The following is a 6,484-nucleotide window of genomic DNA, read 5'->3' as shown; positions in this document are numbered from 1 at the left end:
GGTCGGAGCTGGAGGCAGAAAGAGTGTGATGGGCTAAATTGTGTCCCCCCTATCCCCGCCAAAATGTATATGTTAAAACCCTAACTTCCAAGACCTCAGAATGTAACCATATTTGGAGATGAGGTCTTTAAAAAGTGATTCTGTTAAAATGATCTTTAGTGTAGGGCCCTAATCCAACAGGACTGGTGTCCTTGTAAGAGAAAAAGATACCAGGGGTGTGTGTGCACAGAGGCCATGTGAGGACAAAGCAGCAAGAATGTGGCCATGCACAAGCTGAGGAAAGAGGCCTCAGAAGAAACCAACCCTGCTGATACCTAGATCTTAGACTTCCAGCCTCCAGAAGTGTGAGAAAATAAATTGCCATTGTTTAAGCCACCCATTCTGTGGTAATTTGCTGTGGCAGCCCTAGCAGTGAAATACAGGAGAAAAAAGAAACCCTGAAGCATGAGGATCTTTTTTCAAGCATAAACTTTACTCCACAAACATGCTAACATTTTCCAGGAAAGCTTCTGTTGCACATCATTTTTATTATGCTCAATAAAATTATTTAATTCACAGCTAAAAGTGCCATTTTCATACTTTCATATGAATAACTTTTTATAAATCAGGGGTGGAGAAAGCCCTTGTTGGGCTGCTGTATGAATTTTAATTCATTTTCTGGTCTTCTTTCCTGTAGCTGACAGGAAGACTTGCACATGAAGTTTGGGGCAGCCACATTTGGGATCAGCCCTTATCTGGCAGGCCTGAGGAACTGGGCAGTGGTAGGCAGAATAGCAGCCCCCACCCCCACCCACCACCAGAGATTTCTACATCCTACTGCTTGGAACCTGTGAATATGGTCCACAGGACCTTGCAGATGTGACTGAATTAAGGATCTTGAGGCAGAGAGATTGTCCTGGATTCTCCAGGGAGGCCCAATGTAATCACAAAGGTACTTGTGAGAGTAAAACAGGGGAATCAGTGTGAGTAGTAGAAAATGTAATGATGGAAGCAAGAAGTAGGAATGGTGCAAAGAAGGCACCATGAGCCACAGAATGCTAGCAGCTTCCACAGACTGAGAAAGGCAAGGAAACAAATTCTTTCCTGAAGCCTCCAGAAAGGACAGAGCCCCACTGAAACCTTCATTTTAGACTTCTGACCTGTGTTGTTTTAAGTCTAAATTTGTGGCAATTTGTTACAGCAGCCATAAGAAATGAGCGCACTGAATATTCTGGTTTCCAGGCAGTAGGCTGTGATGGGCTTCTCAATTTAATGCAGATTTAGGGTTTGATGCATTGTTTTTGTTTTTGTTTTTGTTTCTGTTTTTGTTTTTGAGACAAGATCTCACTCTGTCACCCTGGTGGTGGATAATACAATAATGCAATACCACATGTTGTACTATTATTCTTTACATTGTACAGAAATGCTTCATATACTCTAGTATAAAAAGTATGTTTTACAATAACGTTTTAAAAATAAAAAAATTGTTGCTCTTTCCCATCTTGCAAGATGGCGGGTGAAAAAGTTGAGAAGCCAGATACTAAAGAGAAGAAACCCGAAGCCAAGAAGGCTGATGCTGGTGGCAAGGTGGAAAAGGGTAACCTCAAGGCTAAGAAGCCCAAGAAGGGGAAGCCCCATTGCAGCCGCAACCCTGTCCTTGTCAGAGGAATTGGCAGGTATTCCCGATCTGCCATATATTCCAGAAAGGCCATGTACAAGAGGAAGCACTCAGCCGCTAAATGTGAGGTTGAAAAGAAAAAGAAGGAGAAGGTTCTTGCAATTCTTACAAAACCAGCTGGTGGTGACAAGAACAGCGGTACCCGGGTGGTTAAACTTCGCAAAATGCCTAGATATTATCCTACCGAAGATGTGCCTCGAAAGCTGTTGAGCCACGGCAAAAAACCCTTCAGTCAGCACGTGAGAAAACTGCAAGCCAGCATTACCCCCAGGACCATTCTGATCATCCTCACTGGACGCCACAGGGGCAAGAGGGTGGTTTTCCTGAAGCAGCTGGCTAGTGGCTTGTTACTTGTGACTGGACCTCTGGTCCTCAATCGAGTTCCTCTACGAAGAACACACCAGAAATTTGTCATTGCCACCTCAACCGAAATAGATATCAGCAATGTCAAAATCCCAAAACATCTTACTGATGCTTACTTCAAGAAGAAGAAGCTGCGGAAGCCCAGACACCAGGAAGGTGAGATCTTCGACACAGAAAAAGAGAAATACGAGATTACAGAGCAGCGCAAGATTGATTAGAAAGCTGTGAACTCACAAATTCTACCAAAAATCAAATCTGTTCCTCAGCTCCAGGGCTACCTGCGATCTGTGTTTGTCCTGACGAATGGAATTTATCCTCACAAATTGGTGTTCTAAATGTCTTAAGAACCTCATTAAATAGCTAAGTACACAAGAAAAATAACATAAAAAAATAAAAAATTAAAAAACTGTTAAGAACTTTAAGACAAAGAAATCTGTGAATTGGCTCAAGTCCCAGGTCTATGAAAGAAGCAAGAACAAAACTCAGTCTTCTGATGCATGTAGATTACAATTGTTATGGACAATTCTTCCCTAAATATGCCTAGATCAATATTAACCCATCAAATGAGGATTCCTAAGATTTGCAGAATACTCAGTGCACATAACCTTAATTCTGAAGACGCAAGGGCTTTGTATAACGGACCTGAAAATCACTCTTGTTTTTTAGGGTTAATGTATCTTAAAAATGATAATACATATAAAGTGCTAAAAGTGGTTCCTAGTACAAAATAAAGATTCAATAATTATTAATTGTTATTATTGACCTAGAGCTAAAGAATCATTTCAGAAAGTTTAAATTTCAGGGTGTTTAACGGAGTCGATGTTTTACACCTTTTAACACTTTTATATTGAGAACTGGATATGGACTATGGTTTTTCTGAAATAGGAAATTAATAAAAAGAGAAATCTAAATTCACAGCTATTGGAAGATTTGGCTGTGGTTATGAAGAATTCAAATGGTAGAATCTGGAAATCATTAGGTTTCAAGTGTTCAACTGTCAGAGGCTCTGGTGTATTTAACCTTCCACGTGCCTCCAGTCTCTTTTTGTGCTTGAATATTCAGGGATTCTATTGCCCTCAAGTTCCTTCCCAAACTGAGATGTCTCTTGGGATCTTTTCACATTAGGGGTCTTTATCCTTTCACTCAACTACCCTGAGCCAGGGGTCTGCATAGTCTTGTTGATATTAACTTGGACAAGACAGAGTTGGACAGGAAAATCTGTTCCCCAACCGGGGCCTCCAACACCTACCCCCTTACTTCTTAAACTCCATCCTTATTTGGTTTCTCAGATGCCAAGAGAGCAAGCTAACCTGGGGTAAGAGCAAAGACTCTGAAGTACGACAAATCTGGGTCCAAGTCCTGAATCTGCCATAGGCTAACAACATGACCTTTGCTGAGTTACTTACTCTCTCTAAACTTCTATTTCCATATCCATACAAAGAGCCTCATATCAATTTCATAACAATTAATGACAATTTCATTGTCATGAGCATCAAATCATATAATGCATGAGAAAGTATTTAGCACTAACAGGCACATACTAAACACTCAATAAAATGTTAACTATTTCTATACTCTTAGTTTCTATCCAGACCCTGCAACACCTCTGTTAGTTTCACTGCCTGGTTCCCCCTTCTCTACCTGCATCCTTAATGTTAGAGTTCCTTTTCTACCCCCACTTTGCACATCTGCCCAAGGGGACCTCACCCAGTCTCAGGACTTTCACTGCCACCTACTATGCACAAAACTCTGGGTGACAGCACCCAGAGCTGTCTGTCCAACCCTGATCTTTTATCCAAGCTCTAGATTTGCATTTGCAATTATCTATTTATTGTGTCACCTTAGATACCCTATAGTTGCCCAAACAGAACCCACCATCATCCTCCTCTAACCCATTTCATTTCCTGTCTTCTCAAGCACACTTAATGGGGTCTCCCAGGGTAGAAATTGTGAAGACATTTACAACCCCTCATGCCCACTCACCAAGCCCTGGGATTAAAAAATGTCTCCTGACTCCAATGCTGTCCCAATTCCTCCACCCTGCCACTGCCTTGGTTCTGGTCTTCCTTATCACACACTAGATGAAGGAAATAGCCTTCTATTTGTGACCTGTCAGCCCTCACACAGTAACTCACCCATATCCATTCATCCTCTAGTCCCCCACCCAAATCATCTTCTTCAATACATGCCAAGGACTACAAAGATACTCTGAATGTGGGGAAAAGGGAACATCTTAACAAATATTTCAAAATATTTCACAGTGAAATATAGGGGGCATAAACATTAAGTTGAAGAAACAATCAAAAAAGACACCCGGTGATATTATTATTATTTAACATGGTTCTAGTTTTTTGTGTTTTTTTTTTACCATATTATTTAACTACCACCCTGACAGAACTAGTTGCTCTGACTTCTGGGGCCTCACTATGTCTTCATTACACATTGCTTTAGCCTTTAACATATGCGGTAATTCATCTGCCTTTCTCTGTTTAGCCTACATCATTTGCATCTTTTTACACCCCGAATCTGGTATCATGCCTAACATACAGTCAAAGCTTGCTAACCAGTAGAAAACAGTCTAATGATTGACTTTTCATGCTTCCCATTAGAAACTAAGAAAACTGACATTTTTCTTGAAATTGCAAAATGGTAGCATAAGTTTTGTTTTGAGATGAGGTTTCGCTCTTGTTGCCCAGGCTGGAGTGCAATGGCATGATCTCGGCTCACTGCAACCTCCATCTCTTGGGTTCAAGTGATTTTCCTGTCTCAGCCTCTGGAGTAGCTGGGATTACAGGCATGTGCCACTACGCCTGACTAATTTTGTATTTTTAGTAGAGACAGGGTTTCTCCATGTTGGTCAGGCTGGTCTCAAACTCCCAACCTCAGGTGATCCGCCAGCCTCAGCCTCCCAAAGTGCTGGAATTACGGGTGTGAGCTACCATACCCAACAAGTTTTTTGTTTTGTTTTGTTTTGTTTAATCCAAGTATTTTCCCTTCTTGAGAATTCAGGGTTTTTTATTTTGTCTTTATTTTGATCTCTTTTTCCCTTTCTAACATTAAGTCTAGGCCCCAGGAATAGAAGGCAGATTCCAGTTACAACTTTGAGTTTCAAACTAGACTTTTTATTAAAGTAATAGGAGGAAAGTCTCAAAGGAACCAGCGCTTGGAGGATTGACTGTGGAGTTATCACAGAAGGAGATACTTGAGGGAAGTTCCTGCCTCACTAGAAGGGGAAACCCTTTCCAGTGCTAAGAGGGAATCTGTTTTTCTCCTTTGCACACACTAAACTTCAGCATTATTAGTGATCATGGAACACTGAAGCTTATGATATCAGGCTTCATCCTAACTAAATTCATAAAAGAGCAGTGTAGAAAGCACAATGTCACTTGTTTTATAACTGATACACCCATTTAACAAGGAAATGAGACACAAGATTAAGAATGCCACCTCTGGAGTCAACAGCAAGTGTGACTGGGGCCACATGACTCGGTCAGATTTTTTATTTAGTCCTTTAGCGCAAACCTAAGAATGTTCCCTCAAACCTATAGAGTCTTGATCCTCTGTTCTCTTTGTACATGTAAGATGCTTAGATTAGCACATAGAACATAGGAAGAGATCTAGAAATATCAGCCATACAAGCTGAGAGCCGAATCACATATGAACTCCCATTCATGACTGCCACAAAAAGAATAAAATACCTAGGAATACTGCTAACAAGGGAAGTGAAGGACCTCTTCAAGGAGAACTACAAACCATGGCTCAGAGAAATCAGAGATGACACAAACAAATAGAAAAACATTCCATGTTCATGGATAGGAAGAATCAATATGGTGAAAATGACCATACTCCCCAAAGCAATTTTTAGATTCAATGCTATTCCCATAAATTACCACTGACATTCTTCACAGAATTAGAGAAAACAATTTTGAAATTTATATGGAACCAAAATAGAGCCTGAATAGCCAAGGCAATCCTAAGCAAAAAGACAAAGCTGGAGGCATCATGCTACCTGACTTCATACTATTCTATAGGGCTACAGTAACCAAAACAGCATGGTACTGATACAAAAACAGACACATACACCAATGGAACATAATAGAGAACCCAGAAATAATACGACACACCTACAACCATCTGATCTTCAACAAACCTGACAAAAACAAGCAATGGGAAAAGGATTCCCTATTAAATAAATGGTGCTGGAAGAACTGGCTAGCCATATGCAGAAAATTGAAACTGTACCCCTTCCTTACACTATATGCAAAAATCAACTCAAGATGGATTAAAGATTTAAATGTAAAACCCAAAACTATAGAAACCCTATAAGAAAACCTAGGCAACACCATTTAGGACATAGGCACAGGCAAAGATTTCATGATGAAGACACCAAAAGCAACTGCAACAAAACAAAAATTGACAAATGGAATCTAATTAAACTAAAGAGCTTCTGCACAGCAAAAGAAA

General features: G+C 40.4%; 1 pseudogene; it reads left to right on the top strand.

Moving 5' to 3' along the window:
- Nucleotides 1-1,475: 1,475 nt before the first annotated feature.
- On the top strand, nt 1,476-2,389 carry LOC103235696 (large ribosomal subunit protein eL6 pseudogene; annotated as a pseudogene).
- The last annotated feature ends 4,095 nt before the right edge of the window (nt 2,390-6,484 follow it).

Source organism: Chlorocebus sabaeus, chromosome 7 (assembly GCF_047675955.1).
Source record: "Chlorocebus sabaeus isolate Y175 chromosome 7, mChlSab1.0.hap1, whole genome shotgun sequence".
NCBI lineage: Eukaryota > Metazoa > Chordata > Mammalia > Primates > Cercopithecidae > Chlorocebus > Chlorocebus sabaeus.
This window is presented reverse-complemented; position numbering and strand designations above follow the sequence as displayed.